Here is a 13,910-nt window from a genome sequence, read left to right on the forward strand (position 1 = left end):
TCCCTTTCAGGAGCTGCCCTAATATTTTCTCCTGACTGCCAGGCTAATAACTTGGATTAAATCTCAGCATCCAATGGGAGATACACTGGGCCTGATAAAGAAGGAAATAGATTATATACTGAAGGAGATGCAAGAATTCGCTAACATAGTAGAATGAGCCAGGTGAGTACCCCTGCAATTGGATTTTAAGGTACTTGATCCTAGCAGCTAGAACATAACATAGAAGAAGAAAGAAATTACCAATTTGAGGATACTTTCTTGGGAGGTGGATTTAACATCTTGGGATTGGACAAACTCACTGTTAGAGATGGCATAGGCCCATACTGAGTGAAGTGGAAATGCCGCATTGCCTGGAGGATGGTGGAGAAAGGAATAAAGAGGCTGAAGGAATTGGACGTGTTGGAATGAATGTATCATGTAAGGTCAGAAATACTATCAGATTATGTTCTATGGGAGACCCAGAAAACTCATTATTCACCAGAGCCATCAGGAATATACTGATGAGAGAGGTACCAGGATTACTAAGAAATTCAGTGATGGCTCCCACCTACTGGTTAGGGCTAAGGATAAGAGAGGTGGTCACAGAGCTGGGCTCATTAAAGTCCATGGGATCATGGAGCCTTGAAGTAATAGAGGCTAGGTGTTAGCAATTAACTGCCAGAAGCCAGGAGGTTGCAGGCATCATAATGACTGGCATTACTTTAAGTCAAAAGATGAGCCAATGGGGGGCTTGCTGTATAGGGCATTGTGGCATGCTTAGAAAGCAAAATAGACAGGCAGTCAACAAGGTTCTGCTTAGCATCTACAACCAGAAAAACAAACAAACAAATAAACAAACAAGAATGAAGGAGGAATCTGAGAGCAGTTACCCAATAAAAATTGTAACTTTAAAGGCATAGCATGAGGATCTTTGGGGTGACAGAACACTTCTGTATCTTGATTGTGGTGCTGTTTGTACAAATATATACATGTGATAAAATGTCATTGAATAATCTACAAACATACAAAATAAACAAGTGCATGCAAAAAGGGTAAAATCTGAGTTAATATCTGTAGTCTAGTTGATTGTATTGTACCAATTGATTTCCTGGTTTTGACAATGCACTATAAGTTACGTAAAATATCCCCACTGGGGGAAACTGGGTAATGGGCACGTAGGACCTCTCTGTACTATTTTTGCCACTTCTTATGAGTCTATAATTTTTTCAAAAGTTAAAAATAAAGAACTGTGGAGAAAACTTCGGCACTCAGAAGCATATCAGCGTACAGAATAATGGTAGCCCTAGGGCTGGAAATAGTGATCTGCGTAGCTGTGGTTTGTTATGAAGCAATAGAAACATGGGGGAATTGTTGCAATTCCACTTTTTTTAATGCAGAGCAACAGCCAACGGTATTTTGAGTCCAAAGCAAGGAAGATACCTGCAAGTAGCTGAAACCCTATTATGTTTTGTTATTGAGATAATAGGATTGCTTTACATGAGCCAAGCAAGAAAGCCCATGCCAAAACTTGTAGCTTGAAAGAAAATCCCCTGGACAGTAGTCACTCTTCTAAGAAATGCTGAATCACCAACAATCTTGATGACACAGAGGACAATATGTGAAAAAGCATGAATTCCAACTCTGAGCTGAAAAGTGATTTAGAATAATCAAGTTATAGATGTGAAGAAATTTTAAAAATACTTTAAGCAATTTATATTGCTTATATATTTTTATGTACTCATAAATGTGATACATGAAAAGATACTATATATATTACTGAAATCACTCTTTTAATAAGTAAAAATTAAAAATTATAAGTGCAAAGACAACATTGTGGCATGGTTGAATTGGCAGCCTTTTTATTTAGTGTAGCGATACATAACATGATGGGATTTTTAAAATTGATGGCATCTTAGATTTGATGAAATACGGTACCTGGGAATAGCCCTGGGCCAGACCTGGGTGAACACCTTTGCCCCCAGCAGCCCAGTTCTGACCATGTGTTCATCTCTATCCTTTACACCTTGATGATGCTCATGCCTAAATTAAGACCCACATATCGGCCCTTCCTGAAATGAGGCAGCTCACCCCAGACAACCTTTACCTCACCATGACGTAGCTCCATTCAGACTAGTGCCCTGATTTCTGCTCCCCACAATATGAGGCACTTGCCTTCTTCAACCTCCTCCAACCCCCAGACCAGGGACTTCACCTTTCTCCATCAGCACCCCACCTAATTGCTTCAGCTTTTGGCCTGTACATGGAAGACATTCACAACAAACTTAAGAATCTGAGTCACCTCCAGTAGCCAGCAAAAAGGAAAAAGGCCAAGGCTGATTATCATCACCCAGCTGCAGAAGCCATCTGGGAGGGGAAGCAGGTAGGGTTTTCTTCCTATCACATCAGTATGATCTTGCACTGCCACAAACTCTGAAAGAAGCTTCTGGTTCCATTTAGGGGAAGGGTGGGAAACCTTTTTTCTGCCAAGGGCCGTTTGGATATTTATAACATCATTCCGGGCCATACAAAATTATCAACTTTAAAAATTAGCCTGCTGTATTTGGTCAAACATTTAATTAACACCCCTAATGTGATGGCTGGAACTGCTTTTCTATGATTTTACAGGCCATATACGACCCATGGGTTGGACGTTCCCCACCCCTGATATAGGGAGAGCAGATGCTACTGAGGAAGAGTAGGGGGCGGGTTGCTAGGTTTGGTTGGAAACTGTTGGGGGTACTTTTTGGTCCTTGCAGTGGGCAAAGTCTATTTCATGATGGGAAGAGCCGACCTAAGACCTCTGGTTTGGCAAAGTTGTTCCATGGTGTGAAAGGCAGAAGTGAGAGCCCTGATCTTTGTGTGGTCCATTTGTAAGTGCTAAAGGGATGCCTCCTGGCCTGCTCAGCAGCTGCCTAATTGTGTGGGGGACTTAGTCTGAATATGATACAGGAGAGCTTGGGAAATAATAAATTTTAGGGGGTGGCATTGTACAATTTGGGCAAAATTATAAACATTTTAATTTGTTTAAAATGAAATGTTTATAATCAACAACTAGGATCTTTCAATAAATTGGAATGGCTTTGGGTTCTCTTTTCAATGATTTTATGAGTCACGTACATGTGTTTTAGGTTTTTGCAAAGTTGTTTCCTTGTGATTCTTTTGATATTTTTATTTTTATTTCAATTTCCTTTTAAGGTAAGCAATCTTATTCTGTCCAGTTTCTGAAGTTTTCATAAACTTTTTAAATTTGAAAATTGGCTGAAAATGAGTATCTTCCAACAACAGTTTATACTTTGTAACAATTGACTGTGTTCATTTTTAAACTATTTTAGGTTACTGTTCTAGCCACATTTTCAGTTTGTGAATTCTTAACATACATTTAAGGGTAAAGGGGGGATAAATGGTGATGGAAGGAGACTTGACTTGGGATAGTGAACACACAATACAATATACAAATGATGTATAATAGAATTGTACAGCTGAAACCCATATAACTTTATTAACCAATGTCACTCCAATACATTCAATTAAAAAATAAATAGAATAAAATAAAACATTTCAATTATTTTTCTTTGTATATTCCTTTCATATTCAATAAACTTCATTTGCACAATTTTTATCAGGCTCTGATATTATTTTGATACCATAACTGTTCTATCAGAATTGAGAATGTGAACATTCCTAGGTGTTCCATTTGGACAATTAATTAATTTTTAAACCCTGTGTGGCATTTTCTAAGCTTTTAAAAAATTATATACTTGCATGTATTTTAGAATTTTGGGAGTGATTTATCTTTCTTTTAGTTTTTATATTTTATTTTTATGTTATTTTTCATTGAGATGTAATTGACATATAACATTGTGTAAGTTAAAGGTGTTCATGTTGATTTGATACATTTACATATTGTAATATGTTTTCCATTGTAGGGCTAGCTAACACCTCCATCACATCACATATTTATCATTTCTTCTTTTGGTGAGAATAAGATCCTGTCTCTTAGCAATTTTGGTGTTTATAATACAGTGTTGTCAATAATCACTATATTGTGCATTAGATCTCCAAGACGTATTTACCTACTAATTGCAAGTTTGTACCCTTAACCAACATCTCTCCAATTTCCTCTTTCCCTCAGCCCCAGGAAACCACCATTTTAGTCTCTGTTTTTATGAGTTCAGCTTTTTTAGAGAACACATATAAATGACATCATACAGTATTTGTTTTTCTCTGTCTGATTTATCTAATTTAGCATAATGTCCTTAAGCTCTATCCATGTTGCTGCAAATAGTTGGATTTCCTTCTTTCTCATGGCTGAATAATATTCATATAAATATATCATATTTGCCTTTATTCATTCATTTGTTGACAGACACTTAGGTTGTTTCCATATCTTGACTATTGTGACTAGTGCTACAATGAACATGGGAGTGAAAATATCTCATCAAAATATTGTTTTCATTTCCTTTGAGTATATACCCAGAAGTAGAATTGCTGGGTTGTATAGTAGTTCTATTTTTAATTTCTTGAGGACACTTTATAGTGTTTGCCATAGTAGCTGCATCAATCTGCATTCCCACCCACAGTGTTCAAGGGTTCCCTTTTCTCCACATCCTCGTTAGCATTTGTTATCTCTTGTCTTTTCTATAATACCCATTCTAACTGTGTGAGGTGATATTGTGGTTTCGATTTTCATTGCCCTGATGATTAGTGATGTTGAGCACCTTTTCATGTTGGCCATTTCGAGGTCTTCATTGGGAAAAATGTCTATTGAGTGCTTCTGCCCACTTTTTTGTTGTTGTTGTTATTGTTGTTATTGAGCTTTATGAGTTCTTTTTATATATTGGATATATATATAAAAAGCCGATATATGGTTTGCAAATATTTTCCTGTTATGTAGGTTGCAATTTTTATATTTTAAATCTAATTTATTTAAGTCAATTATTCCTGCTCTGCTTGGCAGTGTTTTCATGAAGTTTTCAGTTGAATATTTATTTGACATGCATACTTTCAATCACCAGTTAACAATTTTGGTAACTTTTATGTATCCTATTTAAATGTTACCAAATCAAGTCCTGGCCAGTGTGGTTCAGTTGATTGAGTGTCATTCAGTGCAACCAAAGAGTCGTCAGTTTGAGTTGCCAATTTGATTTCCAGTCAGGGTACAGCTCGGTCCCTGAACGGGATGCAAGTGATCGATGTCTCTCTCTCTCTCTCTCTCTCTCTCCCTCTTCTCTAAAATCAATAAAAAACATTAAAAAAGTAAATGTTACAAAATCAGGAGTTGAACTATTCATACCATACAGATTATGGCACATTTTTTATCATAAGTCAGTACAGACTATTCTTTTTAAATTTTCTTATTTTTCTCCTTTAAGTCCTTACTCTCATTCAGACCCTCTCTCCATCATTCTAATGTACTTAAAATTTGTCTTGGATATGTCTGAATCTTTAAAAAATATATGGTGTTGCTGGATGTCAAAACTTTCTAATATATTTATTCTCAAAAATTATTTTTCAAGTTTAGTTTCTTTTCCAAATAGTAATATTCACTTTATAGATCTAGCATTGTTATATTTTTGATTGCCTGTATCATTCATGTCAATACAGGCTGTATTCAGCATAATGTTCCACGGCACAATGACATTATATTGCACTATTTTGCTTTCAGAATTGAAGCTTTTATCTAATTGGGCTTGTTTCATATCATGAAAGGCCAGTCTCAGTGTCAAGAGCAGGGATGAGAGCTTTTTTCTGAGCAAGGAGTGACTGGTAGTAAACTCTATAGATTGCCTTGCTGAACATCTCTTGCAACCCCTCTCTAGTGCATCTTCCTTGATGACAGAGGCTGGAGGGCTAAAAGCTTTATTTTCTTACTCCCTTAAAACCAGGAGATGGATATAATTTAGGTTCTGCTAATCAGGTATACTCACGTGAGAATCATCTTTGAAGATTTAGTCAAGTGGGGAAAGAGATGGCAATATGAGAGGCCTCCATTATGCTGCTGTGGGTCTAGCAGGCATGGGGTGGCTCTAGAACAACAGATATGATGGAAGCTTTCTGGTCTCAGGAGCACAGCTAAAGTAGTATGTTCTGAGATTCAGTGGCTGTGGTGGCAGATTCCTGATTGTGGCTAAGGTGATGTGATCCTGAAGCCAGCTGTCAGCAAAGAAACTTTCTGATTCCCCAACTTCCTGAGTATGGTAGAGATAGCAGTCTTCTTGGTAGGCAGTTGGTTTTGTTGTTCTAGTAGTCATTCTTAGCAGCTGAGCTTAGAGGTTGCTCTTTCATCCCTTCCAATAATTGCAAGCTCATTATTCCCTATGCTAAATCCATTATCTTGTTAAAATAACTAGAGTGATTTCTGTTATGGGCAGCTGAACTTTGACTAATATACATGCTAATCAAAATAAAGTTCTTCCCATAACTCTTTTTACTAAGGAACAACTTGTTCTTATTTTTAAGTGCCCTTATTAAGGCATGTCAGGTACAGAGCTTTTTTCACCACCCACAAATCCCAGACTAGTGGCCAGATGAAAGGAGTCTATCATATGTTGTTGGAGGAACTACTTTCCCTGAACAATAAGAACCCCTTATCTTCAATGGAATTTACTTTTAGTTACTGTGTCTCCCGTCTCCAAATAAATTGACTTAATAGGGAAATGTCTCACTCTTTTTTGCCCAGAACCCTGACATCAGAGGCTTAGGTCCAAAAAGGGAGGGGATAAGGGGAGAAGAGTAGGATCTACAGATCATCTTAAGCAGAAAGAAAAAAAGCTTCCAGGGCTCCTTATGTGGGAGCTAGGCAGTCAGGCTCTGCCCATTTCACTGGGACCACCTGGAACTGTACCAAGCTCCAGAAGAGTCAACCTGTCGAGTCCCTACAGGGTGACTGAGGGATCTGCTCTCTGCTTGCCTTGCATCCTCACACCCTCAGATGTACCCCATCAATCTGAGAATGAAGAACATACTTCTTGTGTGTGCAGTGCTTCCATATGTTAGCTAAAGGCTGGGTGGATTGAGAGGGCTCTGGGCAGCTCAAAGAAAAACACACAGAAGATGCTCGGCCATGCAGATAACTACACTAATGTAATGGTAGGTCCATCAAATTAGGTCTTAACCAGCCCTTCCCTACCTCTGCATTCATACCATCCCCAGAAGCTTTGATGCTTATTTTCCCTTTGTCTTTTTAATCTTCACTTGTCCAGGCTGATACCCTTGTTTAACCAGCACTCTGAGTTTTCTACCCTGTGGCTGTATTTCCTAAGCAACTATTAACCATATGCCTGTTAGCATTGTGGCTTTTCCAACTGATAAATTCCTAAACCGTCCCTTTGGGGCCAAGTCCTGGGTCCTCTTGCCTGTGCCTTTTCCTGAAAGGCAATCCTGATGGGACCTGACTCAGCTCAGATGGAGGACTTACTAAAGAATACTACCACCATCATCACCTCAGGCATTATTTTGTATGATTTTCCAAAATGTATTTCAGTTAGGGGTTTGGAAAGGCAAAGTGCATTTTAAGGTTATGCTCTGTGTACAAGACTGATGATTAATTGGATAAATCCTTAATAGTTCTCTCTATTGGTTAAAGTAATTGTTTCAGATAAACCCTGAAACAATTACAGTGGCTTAACACAATTGAAGTTTAATTCTTGCTCCATAAACCCAGCAAAGATGTTCTTGCTTGGAATGCACTTTGCCTTTCCAAACTCCCTAACCGAAATACGTTGCTTGGTGGTAGCCTCCTATCTTGTGACCTTCTTCCTCCCTAGGGCACCAGTGTTCCCTCTATTTAGCTGGCAGATAAGAAATGAGACAATGGTGAAGGCAGAGCCCTTTATTTGGCCACATAGTAACTCTTATATTCCACTAGCAAGTATTAGTCACCTGAGTGGAGTTGGGGGTGGGGTGCGGTGCTGAGAACAGTAATCTCCAAATGGGCAGCTGCTCCTAGGCACGATTCCATGCCATGCAAAGAGAGCATAAATCTTAAGTGGCTACAGAGTCATTTTGGCCATACCTTTTCAAACAATTAGCTTCTAAATAAATCATAGCTGGAGATATAATTTTGAATCTTCTAAAACAGCAGTGACGCAAAATTTCCTGAAAATAAATTAGAAATAAATCCTCTTAGCGTCTCACAGTTGGCCCCAAATGTAAAAGTGGACATGAAAAGTTTTAAGACTTTTTCATGGTGTATGAAAAATGTCACCCTCACTCTTTACTAACATTTAAATAATTGGGTACAAAGGTTGAAAGGTAAAAATTATTGAGTAAAAGTCCCCAAGCTCATTGACACACACGTTTTTCAAGTATTTTAAAAATATTGCTAATGAAATGTTTTTTCCCCCCCACTGAATGTATGCTTATTCCTGCTGATAAGCTGCTCTTCTGATCAGGCAAGACTGTTCCCAGCAGCGGTCTGGCCCTCCAGGGCAGCATCTTTGAGGAACATAAAACCCAGGCCTACTCCTGGGTAGTCAGCTAAAAGAGAAGTTCCAGGATCCTGTAGGCTCAAATTTGAGAAGACTCCATCCCTGTCTTTCCCATGCTTCTCTAGCTTGTGGTCTTCAAGCTAGGCTAAGTAAATACCTTGCACTCCAGCCTAACCACTGAACACTAGGTCTTTCATGCAAAGATATCACTTCATTCACACAAGAGTAAATATAAGCCACATGTCTGCTTCCCTGACCCATAAGCTCCTTTTTTCTCCATATCTAAATCTTGAATCCAGATTTTGTTCATTTTTACCAGGGAATCCATTCCTATCAAACAGCGAGCATTATAGAATTAAGTGAAAATTTCTCAGGGGAAGATAAGTTTGAGGGGTTGCCCCCACAGAATTTAGCTAGAAAATCCCCAGGGAACATTATTTCTTCTCCCAAATACTTCTTTTTAATCTCAAAAGATCAGATTCCTCCTGCTCCCTGCCACCTGCATAATCTCAGAAACATTCTTGCATTTGCCCAGATCCTCTTGATCTCTCCTCTTATTCTTTCAGGGAAACTTAAGTCTCTTCTACCTTCTCCCTCCAAACTTGTACACTCCACTCACTACTAAAAACCCCCCTCAGGTTTGTGAAAAGCCATTAATTATATTGAGGTTGAGGACTTGGTCCCTAGCCCTAACCCCCTAAAACTCTTCTGTTAAGAGGGCCTACTCACGCCCTGGCTGGTGTGGCTCAGTTGGTTGGAGAATTGTCTCATACACTGTAAGGTGGCAAGTTCAATCCCTGGTCAGGGCATGTATGGGAGGCAACTGGGAAACTGATCAATGTTTCTCACATCAATGCTTCTCTTTCTTTCTCTCTCTCTCCCCTCCCTCCCCTTCCTCTCTCTCAAATCAATTTTTTTAAAAAGAGGTCCTACCCTCCTTAGAAAGTTGTGGATATTATATCTAATTCTCTCTTCTACTCTCTGTACAAAATAAACCTCCTGGTATTGTCCAGCTGATTTATAGGGGACAGACTATGTTTTAGGGCCCTGTAACTACAGAAGCCATTCATCCGGGCATTGCCAGATACCGAGTGGAAAGGAAATACAAATTATGGACCAAGAAAAATGTAAAACATATACAGCATATTTTGACCAAAAGCTGGTCAATGTGCCTACTCTTGTGAATGAAAATCACTGACTGACACTCGAAACTGATCAATCCATAAGGGAATTCAACCCCCCGCAGTGGTGTATCTGCTCCAGCTATCAGAATCAGATAAGTACACTGAAGTTCTATTAGATGAAGTAGTTATGTGGTGGCACAGATTCATTTAAAATGATTAATTTAAAAACTGGTTGGTAACTAATATAAAAATAATAAGGTCATATACATGGAAAACTGACTAAGAATATGAAAGACTATGACAAGGGCAGTGTGTTTGAGTTGGGTTATGTAAGAAAAGATAAAATAAGATAACTTTGAAAGAAAGATTCTGCCTTAAATAGGACATTCACCTAGGTGATTCTTAGTTCCCAAGTCTCCCTTGGATCCTATGAAAGTCATGGGGTCCCAGTCCTGGGGAAGAAAAGGCACAAGAGCCAGTCTATTAAGATGTGGGCTGGGCCTGTACAATAAAGATTTCCTCAGTTATATCTTTCTAATCTGGGGGAACTGAAGGGCAGAAGAGCAGTCTTGAGAACTGACCTCCATAAACTGCTATAAAAACAGACAAAAGCTTCAAGTGAGAAAAACCAATAAAGCTGCTCCTGGAATAAGTTCTGTGCTAGAGTAGGTTCCATGGGTTTCTGAGAGTGGATTGTAGGCATCTCTTCCCAAGTCATCATTCTGTTCAAATACATGTTGGTAGCTTGAAATTGGCCAAAGTAGGAATATTTAAACTATGGAAATAGGCAAATGCTACAAATCAGGGGTTTTCTCCCTCTCTGAGAGCTGTTTTATCAACACACCACCGCCTGTGGGTATGTGTTTGTCTAGGGAGGAGATGGGCCTCCCCAGTGCAAGCCCCTTTGAATACACAGCCCCTACCCACCCACTACCTTGAATGAACATCTTCTATTGATGTATTCTGTCTGCTGCATCCCTACTTGTCTTCCTTTTGGTAACAACGCCCCCTGTTCTTTTCCTTGGTCCTGATTATTTATAAATTCCTGTTTTACTCCATAGATTTTCAGTGGGCCCACTCATTCTGCATGTAAAGACAAGTGGGACATATCTGTACAAACTAAATCCAAACTGACTAGTACATCAGAGCATTTTACTGCAGAACAAGAAAAGTTATAGTTTTACCACCTCCCATCTCCCTTATTAGTATAGGTTTACAGCTACTGAGCACCTATGTGTGGGTGATTTAAATGGAATTTCTCCTTCAATCCTCCCATCCACTCTAGAAGTTGAGTATTATCACTCCTAATTTACCCATGGGGACATTGAGGCTCAAATAGTCTTCTAAATGAATATCTAAAGAACACACTGAGCCTAGCCTCTGTGGCCCAGTGGTTGAGTGTTGACCCATGAACCGAGAGTTCACCAGTTCAATTCCTGGTCAGGGCACATGCCCGAGTTGTGGAGTTGATCCCCAGAAGGGGCGTGCAGGAAGCAGCCAATTGATGTCTCTCTCTCATCGATGTTCCTCTCTATATATTCCTCTCTTCTTCTCTCTAAAAATCAATAAGAAACATATTTTTTTAATAAAGAACACACCAAGCCAGATCCAGAGCCAGAATTTGAACCCACGTCTGTGTGACTCTAAATTCCATGTTCATAATCACTTCATTGCTCTGCTCTCATCTTATCAGGCACCATGGTAAGAGCACTGTGGGGGGAGGTAGAAAGTGCTCAAGGACGTTCATCCTCCTTTGCCCAGCCTCAATCTCATTATACTTCAGACAGTGTGTAGTGAGAGTACTGAGGAAAAGAGCTAGCTGACGCGTGGGATTGCCAAGCAACAGCTTATGAAACGAACTCAAACCATGGCAACCAAACACTGCGGACCCAGCAAAAGCCTCATTTCATTTACAAGAGTAAGAGGAGGGCTTTGTCAACAACCGATGAGATAAATGAGAAGACTACAGCCTATGAAAGTACAAGGAATTATCATTATCAGAAGCATCATTAGTTTTAAAGCCTTCAATACCAAATAATCTATGAAAAAGATTCCTTGAAAAATATAGGATTAAGCACATCATTATGTCACATATAAACTATGTACACATACTTTTTTTTAAAATGTGTATCTCTGCTATCCAAAATCTTAACTGGTTGCTGTTTATGTAATAGAGCTATTCATTTCGGGGTGGTAAGGAAGGCTAACACATGAATGCCTCTCATTTAAAAATCAATTTATTTACAAAGCACCTTCTAATTAATTCCTCACAATAACTCTGTGTGCTCGGTATTGTTTTTCCCACTCCATAGGCAGGAAAAGCATGATGTGGAGATTGTAACTGAGTGTTCATAGGGTGCACAGTTAATAAAGCACAGATCCAGGATGCTGCCTTGCAAAAATGTTATCTCCGAATCCTGAGAATCTGATCACATCTACAGCCCCTCTCTCTTGAAAAATGCACAAAAAGCAACTTGTACACTACAGTTTGCCTATACAGGCATACCCCATTTTACTGTGCTTTGCTTTATTGTGCTTCACAGGTGTTGCATTTTTTATAAATTGAAGGCAAGGCGCTCCACCAACAACAAAAAATTACACTTAGCTTTATTGTGGTGGTCTAGAACCAAACCCACAATATCTCCGAGGTATGCTTATGATTCAGTCGGACTCGTGGTTCCCCCTGATGTACATCTATGTAATCCAGCTGGAGGAACAGTATTTATTTGCTTTTAACCATGATACACAGTGCTTTCATGGCATTATTTCATTTCTTTTCTTCAGTGGATACATGAAGCCTCCCAAAATTCAGAGGGTTGTTAAGCTAGAAGCCATGGAAGCTTAGTAGTTGCAGGCAGAAGGGATTAGACATCACTGAATTGTTAACCATTTTAATCTACCCCAATTTTAGTCCCTCAAAATTCCATCCTGGCATCATCCTTTGCTCACTGCCTTGGCCAGGCACACATCCAGCAGAAATGGGGGAAACAGGCATTTCTCAGTAGACAACTGACCCCAAAGCAAGAAGCCTTGTCTTTGTCTGGATGTCTTTTGTTCACTTGTTGTGACCTGGACACTGTCACCTTGCAGACAGGAAAGATCATGGGTGTTCTAGTAAGGGGACCAATGGGATCTTCACCTGATAGTGACTACCAAGCCAGTAGAATCATGTCTTTTTTCTCGGAGGACCTAAAGTGATTTGCTGAGGACCCACAACAGGCAAACTACGTCTTTAGTAATACAGGCTTTTAACTACAAATCCCTGCTACCCTGATAGCTGGTGCTGGACCTTCTATGAACACAAGAGACTCTATTCCTCTCTATCAATCCTCAGGCCCAGACTAAAACCTAATTGAGTGGCCTTTCAGGTCTTCCAGGTTGTACCACTGATATTTGGAGGTAAGAGGGAGCACAAATCCAGTGGGGAGAGAAGGAGGGAAAGAGAAAGAGACAGAGACAGAGAGAGAATGTATGGATTGTTTCTTTTTAAGCCTCAATGGAGTCTGAAATGAGGGTTGGAATCCCCTGGGCTTGAATGTCATCAGTATTTCCTGGCCTCCCTTTCAGCCCTCCCTTCAGTCTGTGGGGACTTTATCTACTCTGGGATGACTGGAAATCCTTTGGGCAGACCACATATTCTTTTATGCCTGTAGATAGGCCAGGTCTTATCTCTTGGTATTCAAAAGACTGAAGGTCCTGCAACTGAAAAAGCCTTTCTTTCAGTTCTTTTTTCTCTGTGTAAATTTTCTGAAGTCAATTTCAACTTCTCTTTTGAAACTCAATAACTGATCTTGGGCTCTTTGATTCTATTTGTATTTCTGCTAAAATAACTCTACCGTGGGGCAGAAGCCTTGGACCTGCTGTGTCTGAAGCAGGGCCGGGAGTACAAGGGCAAGCTGGAGCTGGAGGTGAAAAACAAAAGTTAATAATTCACAATGTCAAACTTTAACAGAAAGAAAGAGAAATAAGTTTGTCAATAAAGAGATAAGGGTTCAAGAGGAAAAAAAAGACCAAGGTAGATCTTAAAAGTGAGCCTCTGCCTCTTATTTCTCCCCCAAGAAGAAGCTCCATGTAAGGATAAGAAATTTTAATCTTGTTTTTGCTCCCACTGGATGTTCCATCTCCTAGCTCACTAGCCATTATGATCTGGAAGATATTGTCTTACACATGTGTTATGTGCATTCTCTCATTTAAATCTGACAGTGGTGTTATATCTCTGAGGGCATGAGAAGTGAGAATCAGAGAGAATAAGTAACTTACTCTTGGTACATAGCTAAGAATTTGAACTGGAATCTACTTTCTGTGAAGCCCAGTGACAATAATCACCATAGTCTAACAGTTTATTTTACCTTGGCTCCTATCATGGTTGAAAGTGGGG

This window comes from Miniopterus natalensis, chromosome X, assembly GCF_054644295.1.
Source record: "Miniopterus natalensis isolate mMinNat1 chromosome X, mMinNat1.hap1, whole genome shotgun sequence".
Classification (NCBI taxonomy): Eukaryota; Metazoa; Chordata; class Mammalia; order Chiroptera; family Miniopteridae; genus Miniopterus; species Miniopterus natalensis.